This window comes from Falco punctatus, assembly GCF_963210335.1.
Source record: "Falco punctatus genome assembly, chromosome: 3".
NCBI classification, from domain to species: Eukaryota; Metazoa; Chordata; class Aves; order Falconiformes; family Falconidae; genus Falco; species Falco punctatus.
Window position 1 is genome coordinate 38,414,844 of NC_137582.1, and position 26,731 is coordinate 38,441,574.

The 26,731-nt window shown below is 33.3% G+C and overlaps 1 long non-coding RNA gene across 4 annotated transcripts in view; it reads right to left on the reverse strand.

The window, feature by feature from the left end:
- The window catches only part of LOC308061425, a 57,772-nt gene that overhangs the window by 21,539 nt on the left and 9,502 nt on the right, over window positions 1-26,731 (reverse strand). For 3 of the 4 annotated variants that reach the window (XR_013927223.1, XR_013927224.1, XR_013927226.1), the window contains one exon: window positions 1-26,681. This exon is cut by the window's left edge and continues 21,539 nt beyond it. This is a non-coding gene — a long non-coding RNA (uncharacterized lncRNA). The remainder of the gene's footprint in view (window positions 26,682-26,731) is intronic. The other variant, XR_013927225.1, reaches the window with a different exon arrangement.

A 26,731-nucleotide genomic window follows, 5' to 3' on the forward strand; every position in this document is an offset into this window, starting at 1 on the left:
CTTGCCATCAGTAGGCAAATGGCCAGCTAGGGAGCAGGGCCTCAGCATGCATAACAGTTGCTTGGGAAGACAACGACCACAACCACAAACTTCCCCTCTTCCTACTGCTTTCTTTAAGCTCTTTAAATCCTTCCCCTGCACTTTTTATTGCTGAGCATGACAGTATACAGTATGGAATATCCCTTCAGACAGACTGGGTTAGCAATCTCAACGATGTCCCCTCCCAAATTCTTACCCACCCCTAGCCTACTTATTTTGATGGGTCATGAGGTGGAGAGAGAAAGCCTTGATGCTATGCAAGTACTGCTCAGCAATAGATAAAGGGCTGGTGTGTTATTAACACTACTAGCCACAAAGGCAAAGCACAGCATCATACAAGCTGCTATGAAGAAAGCTGACTCCATTCCAGGCACTCAGTTCCAAGTCTCGTTCCATACTTGCAGGTGTGTGGGAAGGGACAAATTTTATACTACCTCCGTCTTTCAAACCATTACCATTTTGCAGAAATAAAATTATGAGACTAAATCAAGAGTAATCCTAAAGGTAATGCTACACCAAGAAGAAGTCAGGTTTTTTTAAGTGAACTTTGACTGATAATGGAAGCTAGAAAAGAACCAGAGACTACAGGAAGAGGAAAGCATACTGCTGTATTTGGTCAGGGTAGCGGTACAGCCTGATCAGGTCTTATTGTCTTAATGACCTTAAGACCTTCTATCTAACTAGTGGATAGAAACAATAGAACTAGAACTACAGAAATACATATACATATACTTTGTAGTATTATATTTAATTTATATTGTTAATATACAATTGTTTTACATATGGAAAACATATCAGTCTTTAACAACACTATAGTCTTGCTGGCCATGTTGAAAAGTGGGTGGACATTGCATGTTCCTATGAAATGGTGCACAGAGGAGTTTTCAGTAAAGCTTCACCACAAAATCTGGGACTTTTTTTTTTACACTATACAGAAGTAGTATTGTCATGTTTGTCTTGAGTTATGCAAAAATATTTCCATATCATTTAAATTTAACACACTTCTCTGTAAATCTGGAATGACTGCAGAACAGTTGGAGCAACTGACATTGTGACAATTACCTAAGAATTATCAATATGTAGTAGAGCATGGAACTCTAGAATCACTTCTAGAATTATATGCATTTACACCTGTAAAATCTCAGTCTTACAATGACAGAATCAGTACTCTTACATATTTTTATGCCAAAGCAGGTAAGACAAGAGGTGACCTCTCCAGACATATCAGGAATTCATTATCTTCTATCAAGTGCAGCCTTCTACTATACTACAAAACCATGGCAAACCTGTCCTTTATTAGCAAGCCCCACAGCTTAGTGTAGAGCTTCAGAATCAACAACAAAAGTATTTTGAGCAGTACAGAGGAAGTATGAAAAGAGTGATTGTTAAGACTACATTACAACATGGGCTTATACTTTCCTCTCTGGCAAAATGGAATCTCTCTCAAATCCCAACTAAAGGTCTTCAGTGCAGCTTTTGGAGTTTTTATAAATGTTTTGAGGGTAGGAATGATAAATGAGCCAAGCCAGTCATTTAAGTCAATATTTGAAAAGCTAATATCAAAATCAAGTTGATCTCATCACTGTTTAGACTATTTGAAAAAAGAAACATGTTGCAAGATAATTAAAGAAATAAAAAATAGAGACTTAATAAAAACTTTTTTTAAAAAGGATAAACAATATAAGACCATCAAAATGTCATTGGAAAGTTATTTGATGCTTAAAGCACATTTTCAAAATTTTTTTGTAATTGGGTTTAGCAATGTTAAACATCTTTTCTTCAATAATGAACACTTAATCCCAGGGAAAAGTAATAAAATAAATTTTGAAGGAAAAAGAGGCTGTGGTTTTGTAAATAGGAATAAAAGAAATTATTCTGCTCATGTTTCCTTGTTTTCTTGAACACTCAAATATCAAAACCTGAAACAGAGCTAATAGCTCTGTTCTTTCCTTTGAAAGTAATTAAAGATAAACATAAAATATGCTTTATAACTATCACACAAACAGAAGAGTGGAAATAATATTTCCAATAACAGAAAGATAAAATAAAATAAGCTTACCTATTATCAGAACTATGGCAAACATACATAGTACTTTCCTCTAAAGTGGATGATTCATCAGTACCAAACATTTTCCACTCACTTTAAAAGTAGAGGCCAAAAGCTATGTAGAAACCTCGCTATAGTGACACTGGGAAGGCTCTGGATTTTTTATGGGGTTTTTGTGTCATATGGTTGCCAGCACTCTTACTTCTGTTATCGGAATCAAGTATGTGGCCAGTTGAATCATTGTCACACAGAAGTCTACAGTGAGCATTCTAGTGCTAAGTAAGGAAGAGGAGATATAATTTATATGTGCACAGCAAGAAGCTGAGCTTGAGAAGAAAAGAACAAAGGCTTTGTTAATGTGCAGAAATTATGACATCTTTGCTTACTAAGAAAACCAGACATCTCTTCCCATACTTACAGAGATGTTGCAGGTGTGGAACAGTATTTTCTTTGCACAGATGTGAGACGTCAGCCTAACAACCAAACTTTTTTAAAGCAGAACCAGAGAATTCATAACATTAATTTTTAGGTTCATTAACATTACAGATAAATGAATGTTGCTAGTGTAGCACTGGGGGATAGTTTGTTAAGTTTTAAATCAAATTGTTTGGGTTCCAGTCATAGGATAGCTGTTGAAATACAAATTACAATGCAAGAACTTTTTCTTTTTGGGGGTGGGGAGGTGGGGGGGTGGGGAAGAGGGAGGAAGGGTTTATGATTTGCAGCTACTGCCAAACTGAAAATGCTCTGTATAGGCTGCAGTTAGAAGTGGAGGAATCCAGTCAAATGTAACTCAGGTCTCTCTATACTACATTTTAGTACTGCCATATAGTCAGGTAAGTTGTCAATCACATGGTGCAGTGCACGTACATAGCAGACCTGTTGAAATAAGGAAGATTAGCAACAACTTAACGAAAGAAAAATTATAATTTTGAAGTATAATTTTGAATTTATTTTGAAGCATGATTTTTGCCTGCTAAACTTGATAGGCAAAATTGTGAATGGTTCAGTAAAAAGAAAGTCCATTTCTATCCCTGCTTTCACACTGCCATTTCATGTGGATGACTACAAGGACAGCCAAAATATACATAAAATATTCAGGATAGGAAAAACAGCCCAAACTTCTTAATACCTCTCCCTGATATTCTGTCCTGGTAGTACACATGCCTTGAACCCTCAGAGCAATTTCAGCCTGACACTCAAAGTAGAATGATGGAAGGCAGTTGGAAATTGGAAAGTTGGACCCACTGGAAATCTAAAACTAAATAATCAAGTATTATAAAACCTCACAAGTTGTTTTAAAAGAGAAAAATGAAACAGGAACATGAATAAGGACAGAAGAAAGCACAGAAATTCTTGAGAAAAAAAGACAGTAGACTTGCTGGGCATTCAATGAAAATGGATTTTCAAAGAGATTATTTTACCAAACAGCTGATCATCTTATACTGCCCCATCCTCAAAAGTGCCAATATAATGTGTTTATAAAGTGCCAATAGTAATATTACACTTTATACATTTTCCTGATTTTTGCTGATAGTTATTTATATTACAAAGCACAGACAGTTGTGATATTTCAGCCTTTAAAAATATTTTGATTTGTAACTATGTACAAAGCCTTCTATGGGAAAGATTACACAGTGCTGTGTAATGAAACAAAGTAGTACCTTGTCAACATATACTTGTGGATACCTTCCCATAAACTTCTGCCTTTTTAAATCCTGAGTATTCCTTTCCAAAGGAATTAAAGATTCTTAGTGCTATATATATAATGATGGTACCTTGCAGCCTTGCTAATATATTTTCATAAAACTCAACTTTTGAACAAAAACCTTTGAAGAAAATAGTGGAATCATTACATACAGCAAATCTTACTATTATCTGATCTTCCTGTAGGTCTATTTACTCATTACTTCATGAGTAGATTCTCTACACTAAAAGACACATGAGGCCATATTCTCTAATTTCTGATGTGTCTTAAATTTACAGTTTCTTATGTATATCTAAAGGATTTTGAATATCACTAGTAACATTCCCTTCTCTTCCACTTTTTTTTTTTTTTTTTTTTTTCTTCTACAGCACAGGTACATTAACATTGTAGGCATATATACACATGATTATTTTTATCTCTCTTTTGAAAGATATTTCCCTAAATCTATCTTGAATGCACTGAGTTAGACAAGCTTCAGTTTCTTTCTCCATCACCAAACACTGCACAAAGTTATAAAGTTTTCTCAATGTAGAATATTTTCTCATCCTCTATTCTTCTCCATCTGCAAGCACGATCTAATATTCCCCCAAAACAACGAAAGCACAAAAAGGGAAAGACTTTGTCAAACTCACTGTTTGTTTTATTGAGAAATATCTTCAAAGAGGAAACTAAAAATCATGTATATTGATAATAAAATGAACATTTAGGGTTTTTTCCCTTCTATCAAATATTAACTAGCTGCTGTCTATATGTATATTTAATATAGATGATACAAAGTGAAATAAAAATTGTGTATTTCAATTCTTGAATTTTCACAATGGTTGTGGAACTGGTCCAGGAGCTGTAAACTTACCAGAGTATGATCTCTACTAAACGTATAAGTAAAGTGTTACAGAAATTACGTCCACACACTGCCAGCATAAAAAGATCTAAGACTGTACTACCCTAGATGGTGTTCTTACCAAATTTTGTGAATGCAGGGTATTACTTGTTTCAAAGTAGTTTCTAGTAGTAGCCCTAACATGACTTTTCACCTATGAAAAGACTAGGATTCCTCTTATAATATTGTCTCTAAATTAACATTACTTCATTGTGCAGTTATCCTGTGTGGTATGTAGTCAGTATAGCAAGCCTAAGATATTTCTTCAATTATATTTGACCTAGAAAATAAAATTCATGAAGTGATGTATCATAAAAGGCATCAACTATTGTACATTCCAATTTACATAAGCATAAATTGTTACAGAGTGGACACAGTACATAGCATGTCAGGTGGCTGTGTAAGTACACAATGGCTATAACTCTAGAAATTTTAATTTTGAAGCAAGGAATTTGCATGTAGCATTCTATAGATGTCCTTAAATTAGCCTGGAAAAGAAAAGGATTATTGAGGAACAAAGAGAAAAATAAAGCAAATTAAAATAGTAATTTCTAGAGTATTTATGATACAGAAATTAAAATGTTACATAAACAGAAATGGTATGGCAGTAGCACACAGAAATACTTCAGACCACTCATTCAGGTCACTACTAAGTAGTATATACCATGTGGGTGCTTTGAATGTCTCCTGGGAGTATACCAAATTGGGAATAAATTATTCATTGGCATGCATTTTGGAGAATGGTTTTACACGACTTACAAGCAACAGTCCTGATTTCAGAATAATATAGAGAAATGAAAGAAAAAGTCTTCATAGACATGAATCTCAGACTCTTTGGACTCATTTTTTGAAACTCTCATATTTTTCTTTTTTTTGGCACTCACTCAGGAGCATCTTCATTAGTCCTTATTTTCCAACAATATTAGGGATGCAATGCAGCAAATGTGGACAATGCACCCTTAATTCCACTTTGTGTTGGTATTAATATCACCTCTACTTGAAGGCATTTAAACCAACAGTCAGCTTATCCATGTAACTAATTATACTGTACTTTTAAAAGACAAAGCTGTACTTGAAAAAGCTGGAGTAGTTAGAAGATGCTTAAAACATCTGGCCCTACAGCAACAGAAAGACTACAATGTAACAGCTACTGATAATGCAACAGTAACAGTAAATAACAAGGAAACAAAACATTCTATTACATAGTGCCTTATTCTGTAGCAAAACAATAATATTGACTTACTCTGTATCAAAACAGTATGTAAGTCAATGACTTGTTTTTTCACTCTGAAAATGTAGGTCTTTATTTGACTTTTCTCACTTACAGTATGGTTTTTACTATATTAGTTGCTAACAAAACCCACTCTACTATATGTAAAAATGCAGAAATCAGACTGAATAGAGAGGTTAAACTTCAGTAGAGCAAAAGAGTGTTTATACAATGATTACTTACCTGTCAGCTAAAGTTTGACTTTTTTTTTTTTTTTTTTTTTTTTTTTTTTTTTTTTTTTAAATTCAGCAGAAGCCCAGGCACATATGCTCTTTAAAATCTTAATGTACGGCACAAGGAAATGGAGTACACCATTCTCTCCCTCTTCTAGGCACCTGCCTCAACCTATTTTGTAATAAAATGTGAAACTGCTTGCTTGTAAAACCATGACAATGGGAGAAATGAAAAGAAATTCCATTAGAAAAGGAAAGCATTTTTTCACCTTCGACAGCAGCTTTTTGTTCAAGGGAAACAAAATCAAAGGGATCATCTGATAGATACTGCCCGTTTTAGACAGATCTAGGCCATACAGTTTAATATCTTCAGTTACTCATTAAGATTTTTTTGAGTTACATATACACAAAAAGATTTACTGATAAAACTATTGATAGAAAATTAGTTATAAATTAAGATGGAATACTAACACTAGGAAATTTTGTTCTAGCAGTCACTATACCAGTTAATCACTGTTGTCAGAAACAAACAGACTAGCCATTTGAGTAATTTGATCAAATTAGAAACATTTCATATCATAATGCTGCTGACTTCTAAATCACTAATTGAACAATGAACTCAAAATCACGTTCTGAAAAATAAAATATGAACCAGGGTAAGTTAAGTCATTTTAGCTGACTAGATTTCCAAACATCTAAAATTAACTTTCTGAGGACTTTCAAAAGATAGTTTTGAAAACTAGACTAGGAGGTGAAAATCTGATTTTTCCTCAGAGACTTCAGAGAAAATTGGTGTATTGGAGCTCTTAAATGATGCTTACCACTGAATTCCTTAACTTGTAAAATTATAAATAACACCAACCCACCCCAGATATGTGATACTAATTAAAATATTAATTTTTAAAAATATGGCAAATTCTATTTTGGATATAAATTTAATACAGATAAGTAGGAATTAATTACAAAACTAAAAGTTTATGATTCTTCTTGCAAAAGGAATCTTGAAAAAGTCATACTTTTCAGGTGCAAATGTGCCCTAAACTTCATTTTATTTTATTTTATTTTTAGTTTTACATAACAACTTGTATGTAGACATACTCATGGACATTGATTTGTTTGCCCACACTTATTTGCAAATGTGCATACATACACAAAAAGTGTCTTACAAGAAGAAATCTCACAAAAAATGAAATAATAGGATGCAATTCATTCAAAACACTTGAATATAACTACATTTTCTATAATTTGGTCAATAGCGTTATATAGATCCCCCTCCCACCCTCCCCGCCCCCCCCCCCCAAAAAAAAAAAAAAAAAAAAAAGGGAATTAAAGAAGTCAAAAGTACCAATGGAATAGATAGTATCTTGGCTTAGGATAAAAGTGATTGCAACTATAGAGGTATAGATATATTTTAACTTACCTATGTAGACCATACCTAAAAATTTCTAAAGCACTATTAGACTAAAATTTCTAGACACTTTTTAAGTTGTGTAGTCTTGGAAGCCTTGTAAGATTTTTTAAAAAGCAGAAACTAATGCTCTAATCATGTTCTAATTCTCTGCTAATACTTCTTAGGATTTTACAATGTGATTCAAACAATTCTGCCCTGGCAGTTACTTATCTAGTCCAGTCAAATTATCAGAAGAGCTGATATCATAAATCCATACTAATTTGCATTAACTGTAGTTACGAAGATCAAATGTACACTAATATAATTAATACAAATTACAGTGGGTGTACTGTAAACACATCTTGTCCTACTATCTCCTGTAATGGTTTTATGAGATTTCAAATATTATTCATAAAGATAACAAAATACGATAATTTGACTCCATATTAGGCTCCATATGACATTCTGAATAGGTGGCTAAAACAAGACAAAATCAACGCGCTGCGCATTTTCAAAAGCTATTTTTATTGAGGCAACCTATGAAGGTTTGTCATTAATTCTGTAACACTCACTATTTAAAGTCAAGATTGTATTTAAAAAATGTATGCTTTAATACATTCCATTTCAATCACATTTACTTAGACAGGAGTTACTACTTCACTCACTGAAGTCCTGCATTGTGCCACAATATGAGACTCGATTATAGTGTTTCTTCTGGCATTATAACATATGAATCCATTAATATCTGCAGAATTAAGCAGTTTTATGTCTGGTAGTTAAAAACTTGCATGACTGCATTAAAGGAGGCTAAAAAGTTACCATATTTCAATGTAAAATTCTTTCTAATGAACTCTTTACATAAGTAAAGATAATAAATAAAATCTTCAGAAAGATGAACCCTGGACTGTGACTTCCCAAGTTACTTAGCTTGGGAACTAATTCAGAACCAGTTGCTCCCAGCAGCAATTTGCCTCTATCAAATCAATATTCATAAAAAAAAATTATGTTATGATACATCGATAATCGTAGCTTTACCTTGAGTAACTATTACCATTGCTTTTCAAGGCATATATATCTTTACATTAAATCTTTCTATGCTCTCCAATCACCTTATTAAAAAATATTTATTCAAGCAAATGACTAGCATTTTACTATATTTAAAATTCATTTTTATACCTTAATGACATATGTTTAAAATACTGGAAATGCAAAAAAATTATCATAAAACTAAGTGAAAACTGTAATCCTAATTGTATGTAGTATTTCTTCAACTATGATTTCCAGAGAACTTGTATGTAATGAAACTTTTACAAACGAAAACATTTTGTTTTTTTCAAACAGTAACTTTTTTTCTTCCCCCTCCCCCCGAATGTTTAAATGTTTTCCATGGAAACATTTTGCTATCATAGAGACCACAGGTGGCAACAAATTTCAGTTGAATAAATTTTATTATATTCTTTCTGTTGAAAGCTTATAGTGCTCTAGAATTAATATACTACTTTAGTGAAACAATACAGTAAATAATCCATCTCCATTGGCCCCTTTCAGTAACAGCAGAGTAGAAAAAGTGTATTAATTACTCTACTAATTGTTTTGGTTTTCCCACTTTCTCATCTATGCACATTCTCCCATCCTTATTTTTCTATTAAAAACAACCAACCAAACAAAAAAATCCCACAAAAAAAACCCCAAAACAACCAACCAAACAAACCACCACAACAAAAAAACCCAAACAGACAGGAACAAACAAACCCATACTCCAAAAAAACAAATCAGCTTAAACATAAACAATAAAAGTCAGACACATTATTTTAACTTTTTTCTCTCTGCCATAAATCATTCTCTTGTAAGTCCTTATCTTTATATATGAGATACTGTTCAAAACAATGACTTGTATTTACATCTGTGAAATAATTACTACATTTATTAGAGCCAAAATAGAGAAATTAACAAAATAATTCTGTATCATTTAATGAATTGCGGGGAAAAGGTAACTGATCAGATTATTCTCTTCTAAATTTAGACATCTGCACTTAGATAATAATGTGTGACTTCATAACTACACTTCCATTGCACTGAGTGGAGGCCTAATCATATGGTTGTCTGGAGAGATTTTTGGCTCATCTGAAAACAGACTTTTGTTGTATTTGATTGGCTGAGTGTTTATTCAGCCCTTGATGCCACTCACTGAATCGATTATTTCTCCAATGACCATACTAAGAACTTAGACACCTCCCTCATATATTCCCACCCACACTGTAGACACACAAAGTTAGACAGGATGAATCCCACCCACAAGAGTTTAAAAAGAAAGAACATTGTTTTATATTAACTAAATATTTTCAGCAATACTTCTCATGTTTGTGTTGAAAGTGAATTTTACAGCTGATGTTATTTAAATCATATTTCCTTATCCAGTGGAAAAATCATCCAAGAACATTTACTTATATTACTTCAAAAACTAAGCTTCAATTTCATATACTGTACCAAGGCTATTACCTGAGTACTGTGTGTTTTATCAGTTTTTCCACTGTGCCACAGTGCAGCTGGAGAATTTTGAGCTGAGACTGCTCTTCTAAAAGCTACTGCTGTACATGGCAGTGTTTTTTCTGTGTCTGGCTGATCCCTTCTTACAGTTTTGCTATGTGATTTGCATGCTTTTTAAGCTTAAAACCAGTTTAGATTATATGGTACAATGTAGATGGAAAAGCTTTCATTCCTGCCAAATCTTTATTTCTTCTCCTAGAAGTATCCAATTTAAACAAACATTTTATTATATTCTTCAACTGATCTCAATCCTTTTCATCTCTGCTTATTAATTACAGAGATGAAAATTATGAGCAAACTACTTTTTTTTTTTTACACAGCTGTGTCAAGTTAAAAGTAAAAATAAACAACAAATAAACAAACAAAAAGTAATTCCTCTCTATAAATGCATATGCAAGAAAGGGGGAGGCAGAAACAACTAGTTTTCCTGCAGTTTACATGACCTTTTCAATAGAAAATGAATTTAACTCAAATCTCCAGAGCAGGCAAGAAAATTATGGTGGAGTAAGATGGAATGCAAATTTTGTAAATTGGATGCATTGTTTTCCCTTCAGTAAACAGGAGTTAAGCTATTCCTTTTTTCACTGAAAGAAAACCAAAACAAGTAGTTGCATTTTTTTCCCATAGACTCTCAGTTCATACACAGAGTTGCTGTGGAGTAGCTGGCTCCATGAATTCACATGATCATTTACTTTCTGTTATAACTTGGTCTTCTATATGTCCTTTTACTCAAATCATATTAATTTTCTTTATCTTTGCTGATAACTAAGACAAGATACCTCACTTACTTTTGTTTCAAAATCCTTATCTATTTAAAATCCAATTTATCCTGAAAAAAATCCATATATAAATACACACAAATATATATGAAATCTTAGTATTTTTAAAAAAATTAAATTAAATTACAGAACTTTAGCAAAATAAGAAATCTCCGAATGTAAAGTGCTAGATAAGAGTTAGACGTTGTTATTAGCACAACTATTATTCATGCATTGTTCAAAATCTGTAGACTTTTTTCAGCCAGGAATAACATTAGGTATTAAATAATGCAGCTATTTGCCTCAGTCCAAACTGAAGGTAATTGTGAAGTTCTATAGAAGGGTCACAGAATGTCATGAAGCATTAGAATTGTCTTTTAATGAACAAAAGGTAAGTGCAAATGGTATTTTTCAACAACACTATTGCAAATTTCCCACAGTGTAATGTTTCCTAAAACAAAATATTACTTCATGTATTTTTCTTCTTAAGTTTTTGTACTAATATTTTATGCCTTTATGCATTACTAAAACTTATAAATTATTAACACTACATATTGGGCAGACAGATATTTATAGGAGTGAGGGCTTTAAAGATTAATTTGTCACTTTCTTGAAGAGTTTCTGAAAGTAGCAGGACTGAGTAGAATAACAATTACAAACTTTGAAAAATTCACATTTTTAGAGATTTCAACGCACTAAGTGGTACAAATTCAAAATGGGATGAAGCAAATCCCTTTCCCAGCAGTAGAAAGAAAAAGATTTTCCCAACTTTTTATATACTTTATGTGTTATGTAATCTGGAAAGTGTATTTAAGAATTAGGAGTGTTAATGAGCACCATCAGCTGATCTGGATTATAAATAATTATTGTTTTTCCCAGAAAAATCATGGCTAAACAAAACAATTTCATTTTTAAAGGTTTCCATGGAACAGCGCTGCTTTCACAGTAACTTTAGTTCATAGATTTGGAAAATTATTTTTATCTTTATCCCCAAATTCTGTTCATTCTGCATAGAGCAAGATAAGACATGAAGCCATCCACTTTGGCACCAACAAAAGCTACTTCTTCTTCTCCACCTACAGTCTTGTAGCCCATGTAAGCAAGTTAAGCAGGTCCAGATGACCATAAAATTCAGCTTGGATGGCCTGGTGTAGGAAACCATATTCAATTTTGCCCAGTGGACATTAAGGATCTGAAGAGGAAGAAACTCAAAGACAAGTAATTCAGATCAAACTTACAGTTCCTATAATTTTAGGGAGTTACTTCAGAAATAAGTCCCAACTGAACAAATCCCTGGGTCCCAACTCATCTAGATGACACTGATTACCTTCTGTAACAAAATAGTGTTGTGTCAGTTAAATCTACAGGCAAACAACATGTCATAACTTTTCAAAATCTGGGCTGTTCTCTCTAAATCTGTAACTTAACACAGATGAACTGTATTTTTCCTGATAAACTGTGTGCTCATCTCAGATTTCTGATCACTTTTTTTCTGGCAAAGATTACTTCAAAATAATCTCCAGAAATGCTTTTCCCACAAGTCTGAAGGCTTACCACTTGCTTAAAGTAGAAGTCAGCATCAATTTCTTACTGTGCCCAAGCAAAAAGGGACAGCAGAATTAGATGAAATATCTCAATACTTCTTCTGAAAGGGATATGTCCTTCCCACTTCTTGGACTATTTTGATGATAAAGATGTATCCTATTCAGAGAGCAGACAGTCACTGTGTTGCTCTTCTTACAGAGACTAAAGTAAGAAACAAACAAATATTAGGTCTATGAGTGAATATTTTCAATTGCTCTGTAAAAAATGGTTAATATATGTTATGATAAACTTACTGAATTGTTATTTGGCTTCCTATATATTGTTTTAGTCCCATACTTGAAAAAGCAACTGCAAAAGAAAACTACAGAAGGTTATTTATTTGGAAATACTTAATAGCTGTTAAGCAAATATATCAGCAGAAACAGTTCCTTACTGTGTAACTAAGGTGAGTTCCCTGACATGCTTCTAATCTTGTAGGTATCCGTGTTGCAAACTAAGGATCATTTAACTAGAACCTTATGTGTCTTTATACAAACCCACCTCGCTTTTCAGAGTAACAAGATCCTTATCAGAGTCCCATGGACTGAAAAATATGCAGGTGCATGGAAATAAGAGAATAATTGTGGGATATATTTGGGGAAAAAATTCTTAAAGGAGTTATTCTCAAGAAAACAAGTATTTTGTATTCTTCATTACTCACTTGTAACTACCTGGTGATTACCCTTCCAAATACTCTTTCCAGAAATGCATGAAAATTTTGTCAAGTTAGGCATTTATTTTTAAAATTGTCATAATGGAGGATTGATAGTCATATCTGAACACATTCCCAATGTCTTTTCCTAAACATACCTAAAAAAGGAACTTTTTAAAAGCATGCTTCAGGGGCTGGCTGAATCTTGTTAGAATATTTCCCAGCTTGCAAGGAAATACATAGCTTGTTCAACTTGTAAGAATAGCCATATAGTGTAAAAAAAATACACTTAAATACCCTGAGAAGAAATAGTTTGTCTCCAAATACCACAGAGCCAACAGCTACAAAACAAAATATAGTTTTGTTAAAAGTTAGCTTAGGTTTCAGAAAGGGTATTATCTAATGAATACTCTAGGCTGCCTTTCTCTTTCTGGATTTAGCTTTACTAATTAGTCTACTATCATGACCATACATCTTGTAGAACGTAAGCAATCACAGTATCACTGAGTATAGGAAAATGCTAAGCCACTTCCGTTAAACATTTGATGTTGCCTACCTGCATGTATTTCTCCTTATGAAACAAGGTGAAAGTTGATTTAGCTACTATGACAAATATTGCTTACATTGGTCAGTGGTACAATTGTCACACAAACAGGTAATGCCAGAAATTTATAGACTGAGTTGCAAATAGATCATCAAACTTGTGTTTCAGAAATGCCAAAAAATACTAGATGCAAATCTCAGTGTGGAAACAGCTGTCAAATGGTTATAATGCACAGACCAATTTTTAGAAGCACTGAAAGAAAAGGATGAGGAAAAAACAACTAACATCTGGCAGATCAGCGAGATGCCTCTGATTAAAGTAATAGTCACGCTTGATAGCTTTTTCAGGAAAAAAATATTAGAGAGATGGGAAGGGTAAGCAACCTACAGGAAAAATGCTTCCAGTGAAGTAGGAGAATTGTTCTGGTTTCAGCTGGGATAGAGTTAATTTTCTTAGTAGCTGGTGCAGTGCTGTGTTTTGGATTTGGTGTGAGAACAATGCTGATAATATAACGATAGGTTTGATTGTTGCTGGGTGATGTTTATACTCAGTCAAGGACTTTTCAGTTTCTCAGGCCCTGCCAGCGAGAGGGCTGGAGGGGCATGGGACATTGGAAGGGGACACAGCCAGGACAGGTGACCCGAACTAGCCAAGGGGATATCCCATACCTTATGTCATGCTGAGTATATATAAGCCAAGGGGAAGAAGAAGGAAGGGGGGGGACATCTAGCATTATGGTGTTTGCCTTCCCAAGGAACCATTACGTGCGATGGAGCGCAGCTTCCCTGGGGATGGCTGAGCACCTGCCTGCCCATGGGAAGTGGTGAATTAATTTCTTGCTTTGCTTTGCTTGCATGCACAGCTTTTGCTTTACCTATTGAATTGTTCTTATCTCAACCCCTGAGTTTTACATTCCTTTCCAATTCTCCTCCCCATCCCTCTGGGTGAGGGGGGAGTGGGTGAGCAGCTGCGTGGTGCTTGGTTGCCAGACACGGTAAAACCACTACAAAAATACATGAGGAAGTGACTGTGAGCTGTTGTGGTCAGCATCCACTATCAGTTCTTGGGAAGTAAATGTAAATTCTTTATTATTCCTCAACAAGTCACTGTTACCAAAAAACTTCTGGTAATTCTACTTAAAACTGCCAGCAGGCAAAGTGGAAGAACTATGAAGTACTGTTTTCCGCTAAGAATGAAAAAAACAGAAAATTTACTGTTATGTGGATTTATTGATCCATGGGGAGCTGACATTTCTGGAAGCCAAGTGTTAATAGTCAGTTAGAGAGACAGTTACAGATGAAAGGGGTTCTCATCCAAAATGGTAAATGATGAATGAACATCGTGGTCAACCATAGTCAGAAGCAAAGAAAAAAAACTACTGAAATTCTAAAAATACCAAAAGGTATTTTTCCTTCTAGAGATTTATCTGACAGATTGTTTAGCTAAATAAACCTTTGGTTAGATTTAAAATAGCAAATCTTACAACTCTGCATAAGAAAATCGTTGGCCAGAAGATCCACTGATCAAATTTTGCTTCATAGCTGCAAAGAAAAAACCCAAAGCCATGCAAACAAGTTATACTCATACTTGGTAGGAACTGAAGCAGCTACTAACAGTAGTCAACAATAGTGTTTACCACAGAACATTCAAGTTTGGTGAGAAATCTATAATGACAAGGATCAACTTAACATTGTAATGTGCTATGATAAAAGTTTCTACTTCAAAATATTCTAGTGGGTTTTTTGAGGCAAAAAGGCTTTTAGAGGCCTTAAGAAGGATCCTGATGTAATCCTAGAAGTTACTAGACTTAGGAAAATAACATATTTTGCCACTGTGAGCTCTGATAACTGAAATATCCAACTTAAAGGAAACCCCAAATGAACGTAAATAAATCAATTTAAAATCAAAACTTAAATCACACAGAACCACAGCCTCCTCTTAAGCCTCCTCTTGGTTTTAGAAGGTGGTGCTGGCTGTTACAGCTTTTATTGATGATAACAACATATGGCAATTTAAAGTCCATTCCTTAAAAATCTCTGAGTACAAATTTTAAAGAATTCAGGAAAAAGAACAAGATGCTTCCCTTGCTTTAAAAACGTCTTTTGAATATTTGCATGATATTCCTGATGCTTATCCTTAAAGAACTAATATAAAATACAGCTCTGGAAATTATAGGCAAGGGATTATTAAGATTATGTCAAGGTTAAGTTTCTTTCATTAGTTTTTGTTATTTTCAAAGTTCCATTTGATGTCTATGAGCCAAAAAGCTCTTGCATACTTTCATCAGTTTCAGCAAGATGATGTCAACAAGAAATTCATTTGTTCCATCTTCATCTATTGGCATGATGCTATTATGGTGGTGTATCGTTCTGCTGCCTATATAAAGTTTTCCATTTTTAGGCATGGTTTTCAGTTGCCTAGAGCTTTGCCCAACTTCATCTGTTTGGACTGAAATTTTTCTTGTTGACTTTTTGCTCAAGGCCAAATTATGTTGGAAAGTGCAAACAAAAAGAGTATGGTTATTTCTAAGAATGATATTAACAAATATATAAGTGTGTGTATGGAGAGAGAGAGATAATTTATCTTAAAATTTTTGTATCAATTCTGTTGAAAAGTTCTAATGTCTTGGAGAAGGGCAGTGCCTTGTTATGGCTTTTGCAGCCTTGGAAATACAAAATTAAGATAATTTTTCAGACAGACCTATGTAGTTTCAGCACATTTTAGCTTGGTTGGCACAAGGTGGCCAAAAATGACAAAAATTACTTTCCTGCTAGATAAAGTGTCTGCCTGCCAAATCTCTGTCTGACCTCATCAAGTCAGACAACACAACACATCAAGCAGGGAATCCCTTTGCAGCTGTTTCTTTTGAAAAGCATCCATATGAAAGTGGTGAATCCAATTTTACTTTTTAGGCTGGGTACCTCCTGAAATCTATTTGATTTGGAAGCCAGTTCTGATGCTGATTTTACTTCTAAAAAAATAATCACTGTGGCAAGGACAAATGTTCAGCATTCACCATACATCAGAATTAAGTATGCCAGGTATCTTAATTTCTGCCTAACCTATGCGTATTTACACGTTTGTAACTTTATCACTTGATATTATCCCTTCCTTTAAACATCCAGCTTATAACAATGACTTTTTATCACTTAGGGCTTGGATAGTTCAGCATTTTGATTCCTTATTATTTATCTTTCAGTGTTCAAAGTACAATACTCAAGTGCTTACCCGAATAAAAAAATATCTTGGCTCATAAACTTCTCTACATGATTTTCTAAAGCCTTCATATTCATTCACATTTTTATTCTTTTATTTTTGTTTAATTCCTTGGTCATGCACACTGTACAAACTAGTTAAGTCCAAAACAAGATCCTGGAACAAACTTCTAGTCCATTCAGTGGCAAATTCTGAATCTGCAACCCTACAGACAATGTCAATATGCACCAGCTTACAGGATTTGAACTAAGAAACAGGGCTCACGTACTTACACAACTAAAAGGAAAGTATAAATATAACCATTGATTTTCAGCACAGTGGTGTCTGAGTGTTTCATAAATATCAGCATCTCATAATGTGAGAATATAGCTTTATTATCATTTTACAGGTAGGCAGTTCAAGCAAACAGATTTTGGGACATGGAGTAGAAGAAGATAAGGATGCTCACATATAGTACAAAAAAAATGTGAAATTACTTTATATTAGTATGCTTATATGGGATATGGGAGAACACAGATTAATTTCTCTTTTATTTTGAAGCAGTTTGAATGACCCTCATTCCGTATTATTCTGAGAGGGATGGCACTCTGTCTTTATTGCAGTCTTTCCCTTTTTGTAGGCAATTTTAGCAGTTGTTCCATCAAAGACAGACAGGAAAACTTGTATGTGCTCAGGCACTACTGTCTTCCCCTGCAACGTAGATGACTTTGGCTCAAATCCCCAGTCAGACAAAGGACAGAACTGAATCTTGTTTTCTGATACCTTTTGTTAATACTTCTTTGTAAAGACCTTTAACCATTCAAAGCAAATCATTATTGGCTACAGTTGTACTTGGGAAAGTTCAGCCTGCTACAGATAAGATTGTGGAATCTCAGATTAGATATTTAGAAAAGTTTATATGAAGAATCTTGCTTGACTTCTGGGGGAGAGGCCACAAAAATATCTAGTTCTGCAGCTCAGCATTCAACTGCTTCATCACATGACACTTTATTATTTTTTTTCCTAGGGTTTTCTTCTTCATCAACTGTACAACTTCCTTCTCCAACAACACAGGAGGAAAGTCTTGCAGACAACATACCTCGATGTATGTCTTTGATCAATTCCTTCATCATTCCCTTTCCTGCAACACTAAGCAAGGACCAAAGTAAATGATAGAATTTTAGTTTACAAATAAGATATTTTCATAAGTTGTAACAAAAACTGCTGATCTGAAGTTGCAAAAGTCTTTTTTTTTTTTTTTTAAATCTAGTAATTGTGGAGGTTGAAGAGAAAAAGCTTAACTTTGAACTTTGAAAGAATACTTTATATTTACCTACAAAACTGTTTAGCTCTAAAAACTTTTTCCAAGTTAAAAAACAAAGCAACACAAAACTTGGGTACTTGTCAGTTTGTATTAATCACACACACAAAACCACAGGTTTAAAAACTTTTCAGTATTCTTAAGGTAATCATAATGTATTTTTCTTTTCTTAGTATGCTGCATCTTTTAAATATATGCTTCATTTCTTCATCATTTGGCTCTGTCCCATGTTGGAATTGCTCCCTGCTGTTAATTAGAGGTGACTATGATTTGATTAATCTCAAACATGTGTTATATATGCACAATATGGAAAACTGTATTCTACATTTTTCTGCTTAAGGTATGCTTGAATGTAATGGAAATAAGCCAACCATTTTTTAATGACTCAGGACCTAATCTTATCACAATGAACAATATGGATATGATCAAAATAAGACATTCTAATCCATCTGAAGTGTTAAAAGTTCACAGAAATATGCACTAATCATGTACAGTATTTCTCAATATAATACAAACAAGATTTCAAATGCATCAATGCATACCATCTGAACATCATCGCTATGTGTAAATCTTAAGTTCTCCACCTCTCTCTTCATTTCAACAAAGTTTTATCTCAGACTGACAATTTGCTTTTCCTGGTCTCACATTGTTGGCATGGTTCCATGTATACTTTTTTGAAGACACTACTCATTTTTCAGACTTAAGGAGCTAGCAGTCAGCAATGGCTATAACATTTCTGTATTATTTTATATAGTTCTTGGTCTTGAAAGGTCTTTAATAAGTAGAGTACAACTGTAAATTAATTTATTAGCACAGGATTTTTTGTAAGCTTAAATTCAATTTTGAAGTTAGTAATCATGCAGTTATACAAGAAAGGTTTGCTATAAAAGAGAATAATTGTTCTCTGTGTTTATAAGCATCTTTAAAGATCACTCAAAAAAGTTTTGAATACTTTATGTCACAGTAATGCTTATGCATTTTTGTGCAAATTAAAGTATTGTGACTATTAACAAAAGTTCTCTAAGAGATTTCCTCAGGCTATTCAAAAGAAATTATTTTAAATAAGTTAAATGTAACAATTTTAATTTAAAAAAATTACAATTATTTAATTTGCTTGCTCTAATTTTTTTGAAGTAGAACTTTTTGGTTGTTGTTGTTGTTATAATTATTAATCTACAGCCTCCAGTGGTAAAGTGAACTATAATTCTAATTAATTTTTCCTAAAGCTGTATACAAATCAATAACTATAAGCATCCCAAAGGAAAAGCATGCTGTATGGCCCTCCAAGTTCCTAATGAATGCAAATAATCTGACCTTTCTCTGACAACTATGAATATTGTTTCACAATTTTGCCATTGAAATTGCTGTAATCAGCAATTCATACAGCAAACCCAAAGCCAATATTAGTTGTAAATAACTGTTCATTACAAGACAGTGTATTGTACAGTTACTATATTGAACAAACTTTATGATTTTGGGAATCAGTTCCTCTAACATATTTTGTCGAATAAGGTCTTCAAAGAAAACATGAATGTGGTCTTTACTTATATGTTAAGAGAAGTATTTTGTGTATCCTTGAAACTCCAGTTTAAATTATTACTTTTCTATTACTTGAAATACAAATACCTTCAAACCTTGAATTACTACTTTCTAACTATAACATCTTTTTTATAAGTAGGGCAGTGAACTTGAAATGGAAGGAAGATTACAGTAAAAAATAATAAAAGCAGGATTTTGAATTTAAAAAGGAGCAATATGTCCATGAAAATGAAGTATTTCTCATGCAATAATATAATAACTCTGTGAATGAATGCAACAGAATGAAACAATGAGCTACTGTAGTACTACTACATCTAGTATTTCTTTCTCATAAATACTTTTCAAGCAGTGCTGGAAAAATTAACGTATAAATGGAAGCTATAGCACATATTTAACATCTATTTTAAAATTAAAAGCCTATAAAGGTTTAGGAGGAATTGAAATTAGGAGCACTTGCAATAGATCATTCTAATTTCTTCAAAACAGTAAAAATGCCTATGAAAATGCTATTTAGAACAGATTTAAAGAACTAGTACTTATATTAAATATGTTAATTATAGATGCATGTTGACCTCAAAAAAACCCAACAGGATACAAAGAAAGGAAACTGTAAAATACTCTAGTTTATCATTTATATTCAGAAAAAAAAATGAATACATATGCTCGAAAGTACCACCCTTAACTGGGTATTATATTAATTAATATGTTTAAAAGTCTCCTTATTTTTAAGACAGAAGTTATTAAATTCTTAGAAGTAATTTCACTAAAATTATTAGTTCTCTTTGTCCTATTTTCATGTTTTGCAATAGCTTTCTGATTTAATAAGCTTTCAATACTCAGAAATCATAATAGAATAGCAACTAATGTCATGTTCAAATAATATGTGTGATATTTTAAAATAACAGTCCTTCCTTGATGACATTTCCTCAAGATCTTTACTCTCTTACTTGTAATTCTTTCATGTTCAGAATGAATCCCTGCTACATCTCACTCAATATTGATCTTCAAGACATTTCTCCCAATCCTTTTCCCAGTGTGGTCACTGAACAGTATAAAAGTTCAATAGGAAGATCAGCTGCTCATCCACTTTTTGCTAAAGCAATTTGTATTATGGATTTATTTTAGCAGTCTACAGTGGCAGTTGCTGTTTTTACTATTTAAATGCTTTGATTATCTGACCTTGCTTACTTTATCTTTTTAAGTGCTGTGCATAGGCTTTAAAGTTGATCAATAAATGGGGATTCCTCCACCACATTATGTTGAAATCAATCCTGATTCAGACTATTTGTATTTCACTCTTATGAGTCCATCTGTCTTTCTTAATTTTATGTTCTCTTTTCTTAAATAATTTTACCTGCCACTGCAAATGCTTACTGTCAGGTAGATTTCCATTGCAATCAATTCAGCTTTTCCCAGTAGTAACTATAGTGTCTGGAAAGACACAAATATATAGGATCATACCCTATACCTGGACAGTCATCTCCTATATTATTGTTGTTGTTATAAAATTTATTTATTTAAGTCATGGGTACTGTGAAAGTCAATAAACACAAATGTCAACTTTGGATATTCATTTCTTCAGTAACATTTAGAAAACAGAGTTTGTGGACTTCTAATCTCTAGCTTTATAGTTTTATGTTTATAGTTTTATGTCCTCTAAAATTAAACTAAACAGCACAAGCTTATTAATTTTTTTCAGATTTTCAATTTCTGTGAAAGAAGCAGATAAAGTAATAGAGCCAACCAGCCTCCAGCTGTGTCATGGTAAACCTTAAAATTTTCTGATCACCCTCAAGCACTATAACTAGTCTTGAATTTCTGCAGTGTCAAAATTGTATTCTTTGAGAAACTTTGTTATATATGGTGATTAATCTATTTAATATAAGTAAACATTTAAAATATTTAAAGTATTTCAAGTTTTTTAACTTTTTACAAATTTTAATCTTTACCTTGCTTAATTCATAATGAAAAGGTTATCACGGGTGTAAGAAGCTTTAGCATGGATATGTCAAAATAGAAAAGGAAGAAGAAACTAAATATAAAATCTAACAATGCATTAAATGTGCTATTCACGGAGTCCTGAACATTTAGGGGATTATCTACGTAGAACATATAAAACTTCCTGAATTACTACTTTGATCTCCGTTAAATATCTCCACAAATATTCAGAAAAAGGAATACCACTTCCCCTTTTTTTATCTAAATCACACACACAGACATTAATTTATATTTCCATTAATTAATAAAAATAAAAATTCCTCCACTTCACTGATTTCCTGTAATGCTTACATTATAATTCATTCCTTAAGTTCTATAATTAAGCATCACAAATTTAAAATAAAACAATGAGAGATACTTAATACTAAAAAAGTTTCCATCTTCAATCTTGCAAGTTTGTGAACAGCTTTTCACATGTTTATAAGGTAATTGGTTTCACAAAACTGCTGACATTCACATGTTTGAAAGACTGAAGCTTAGAAAGCCATTAAGATCTGATACTACTTTACTCAGCTTGCTAGATAATACATTATTTTTCCATGCATAAAAAGAAACTTACCTGTTTCTTCAAATCTTCTAGTTCTTTACCTGGTTGAGACTATTTCTCCTTTTCCCGGGGCTATTGCAGGTCAAGGGGTCACTGAGGCCTTGAGGAGCTGCTGTTCTTCCTCTTTTTTTGATGCTGTTATTCTTACCTTAAAGGTCTCCACACTTCCTGATTTTTTAAGAGAAAATAGGAATTATTCAAGTATTAAGTTTGTCAATGGTAAACAAAGTGAAGGTTTTGTAATGGCTGGGAGCAATTCTGCCTTAGTTGTAGCTCCATAGGATACACACCGTGATGTCTCTGATGAGAGGGGAAGGGCAAAAGGGGACAGGATCACAACTACCTTAAACATTCATATAATTAGAAGATGTTAATTTTAGCATAACTTAGAAAAAATAATGGGATGACAGAGGTTTAAAACATATTAGCATCAGTGGTGATGGTGGTGGTGAATATTTGGCCTATTTTGTGAAAGACGTTATTAAACTTATATTAAAAACACTGTCCAAGTGAAAGTAATCACATAAAGTAACTAATAGTAAACCGTCACTAAATAAAGAAAAACAGATCAGGATTTTCATTGGTAATTGTGTATGTGCGTGAAAGAGAAATTGCTTAGATATCTAGTGTAGAAAATAATCCATACTCAAAAAAAGCAGCAAATATGCAACAGTTCCTTGCACAGTGGCACAGTGCCATTTTTGTTCTTTTCTGGACATGAATAATTTCAGAAATGCAAAATTATGGTTTCTAAGATTTTGCTATTTAAGACTTCAGTACGTATACATATATTTTTAAATGAATTATTAGTAATTATACTGAAATCCCGCCCTCTCAGTAATTTTTAAAAGAGCTTTAGTTAATGCAGGATGTCCCTCCTGAAAACAGATCAGGTTTTACTGATAATTCATTTCAGGTTTCCTGGGGAGCATTCTGTCTTCTCCTTTTAAAATTCCACTAACTAATAAAAGCACCTATTTCATTAGAGGGTTGTCCTGGTTTTCCTTTAAGCACTTCTGGAATGTGTGTGTGGATGGAAGTGGGTTGCTTTTGCCACAAACCTAGCCACTTAGAAAATAAAAATGAAAATACAAAGAAGGATAAGATTTTCTTGAAGGTGTCACACAATAGCTTCTAGTATGCGATGAGGGGAGGGTTCAACTTACACAATACTTACTAACATCACTTGTGAAGATTTTCCATTATATTGTGACAGCAGACAGGAAATTTAGAATAATTCACTGTGCCAAATATTATACATTTCTGCAGAGCACAGCTTAAAAAAGACAAGTCCATACGGTTTCTCTCAGGTGGGTAAATGTTAAGAGAGAAGAATCCAAGTTTCATGATGCAGCAGCACAAAGCTGGGAAGTGAAAATTATGTTGCAGCAGAGTCCTGAAAATATGACTGTAAAAGTTAATCAATAAAATGTCTATTCCTGTCTATTCACTAGAGGCCCCAGCTGCATAGCTTCACACAATCGATACTACAAATTATTACGATTTCCAGGTTCCCACCGGACATTCCGAACAAATCTTTCAAGTGTAACAGGCTTATATTGGGGGGGCAGGGGGTGGGGTGGGGGTGCAGCAATGTTACCTAAGGTTTATTTCATCCAGGATAAGTATACAATAATATAAGCTGTAACTTCTAAAAACATCCAGTTGTTTCCCTCTGAAATACATATATTTGAGGCATCCTGTGAAATTAGCAAAAACATTTTTATTCTATTTTAAAACTAAAAATTTTTATTCTGGCAAACCAATGAATAGAATGGACTTTTTATTGTTTTTAAATCCTGGTCAACCATTTCCTTTTTTCACCACTTCCAGGAAAATAACTTTTAACATACAACTTCACAACAAGGAAATGAAAGCACACAGAAATAGACTTCCCCCCTCAAAAGCCTTGCAAGAGCTATAGCAGAATATCAGCTCTATGTGTAGTTTTTACTGACCATTTTATGCTGAGCTGCATTTTTCTTTCTATGGTCCTATGCTCTTGCCTTGATACCAGCTGCATTTGCCAGATTAACTAAGTAGGGAGGTAGGTAAAGTCCAGGACTGTATGACTTTGAGTAAGTCAGCACCAAAGGGATGCTACTTTACAACATGTGCAGAACCCCTCATAGTGACTGAACATAACCCTTATGACATTCTCTGCCCCAGAAGACCCAGGGGACAGAGATCCATTGTTCTTTCTGTCTCCCAAGGAACAGAACAGAGCAGATGATACCAACTGTCACTGCATGACTGTTTTCAGGTACACAGTAAGATGTTGTTTTAAAAAGGAATTTAAATATTTTAAATCTCCAACTTTTTTGTTCAGTTTTTAGCTTTATTATTTCAACTTTGCTAAAATTATTTCTTTATATCTGCACTTTTAATTTGCCAGATTCAACAAATACCTTGCGGACTGTCATCCTGCATTAATGAGTCAGAGTACTTTTTAAAAGCAATGGTATCACATATTTCAGTTTAAAACATAACCTCAGTCAATAAAAAATATTTTTTATAATCTATAGAGCCAAGCAGTTTCCCATAACTCAAAGCTTATTATGCTTACGTACTAAAGTAACAAACTTCCAAAGTCACTGAACAAACATGGAAAATAGAACAGGAAAAGGTAGGTTTGTTAATAATTTTTGCATGTTAACAGATTCATGCAGGTTTTATTTGTTCATACAAAGTATAACATAAAACTATAAAAAAATCCTCTGAAAAATCTTCTAGTGATTATCATTTGGCCCTCTATTTCAACATTAGCAAAACTCACTTCACTGAACTGTTGCAAAATTCTCTCAAAAGCTGTATTTCATCACACAATCGATCAGTTACAGCTGGGAGTTTCAATCCCCCTCCCCCCCACTATCTCACACTTAGTTACCACAATCAGTAGTCCTAAAAGTTTGTAACCATTTTATTTTTAAAGAAGTATCTACAAGAATTGGCATAACATAGTATTTTGGTAACCAAGAGATCACTTGAAATGGTTAAGAAAACCCACTGTGGCAAAAAGATTCAGGATAGGTTAGGAAAGTAAATCAGTGACACTGTTCTCCCTAGAGAGGTACTAGTAATATCTTTAGAGATACAACTACAGGTTGAAAACCACCCAGCTGTTTTATTTAAAGAAATGAAGAAACATTACTGAAGACAATGCTTTTTCCATGAAGCTTTTCCCAGCCCTCAGCAGAAAAATTAACCAAAAACATTTGAACTACAGAAAGGATGAAGTTCTAGTCTAGAAGTCATTTACACTGAGCATACACTATCATATTTTGATTTTAGATACACAGTGTTTATTGCATCTGAACTTAGCAAACCTTCTCTCAGAGGAGATTTTTGAGATGGAGTTTGATGCTTGCCATCAATCTGATAAAACATCTAGCTTTAAATGTTCAGCCCACCACCAGATGAATGAACTTACTTTTGCTACCAAGCTATTTTGTACAAAGTATTCATCATGCTTTGTGTTATTACAAAACAGCTTGAGATTCTGTCTCTATACTTAGTGATTGCTTAACATAACATGACTTTAGTAAGAGGAGAGTAACTGCATGCAAAAAGAATCAACTGAAAGGAGTAATTTTTACCATATTCTAAATCTGGAAAAATTGCAATAATGAATCAGGTTCAATATAAAAATATAGTTAACATTAAGCTAATTTATAAAAGTGAATTGTTGAAAATTGGTACTTTCTAATTAAATCCCGAGAGTTAGCATTCAATCTAACAGACACTAAATTTGGCTGATAAAAGCAGAAGCATTTTTTTCAGTGCAAACTTTTATAGTATACAGTATGCGGGTTTTTTTCCGTTTATGTTAGCAACCTCATATTTGCCTTGCTGTTGTGACTAAAAGTTCAAACACTGAATTTCCTTTAATTTGATAGTGTCTTGCTTAGAGGCAGCTTCTTTAAAAAAAAAGAAAGACAATAAGACCCATATGTAACCTTTGGTCTCTAAATAGAGGAAGATGAGAATACCATTAATAGATAGGTAATAAATAATTACACATACTATTCTACTTCAACACTACCAAATCTCTTTAATTTGAAAAGTAAAACAGACCACTAATAATGGTATTTTTTCAACAGTCAATTTTTAAACATAAAATATATTTCAAAGTATACATTAATCAATCATTTAGATTAAATAGTTTATTCAATACAGTTATAGAACACATTTACAGTACATCTTACCTGAGTGAAATGATTAATACAATACATATTAAAAGGATTTACTGTTGAATTTAATGCCTTCTGTTTCTTGAATACTGAAAAAGCAGTAACTCACTTGTAATCAGTAATTTCTTCTTCAGAAGTTATAATATGTTCTCTCAGGGTCTTCAGCTCTGTCTGTGATTTTCTACTGTTCTGTTCTTGGCGCACTGTTTCTGCTATTTGCTCACTTAGCTGCTCTTGAGTTGCTTTCAAGCTGGATTCCATTAGAAGAAGTTTTTCATCTTGACTGGCAAGTTCTTGGGCTGAAAGATAAAAAAAAAAAAAAAAAAAAAAAGGAAAAGAAAAGAAAAGA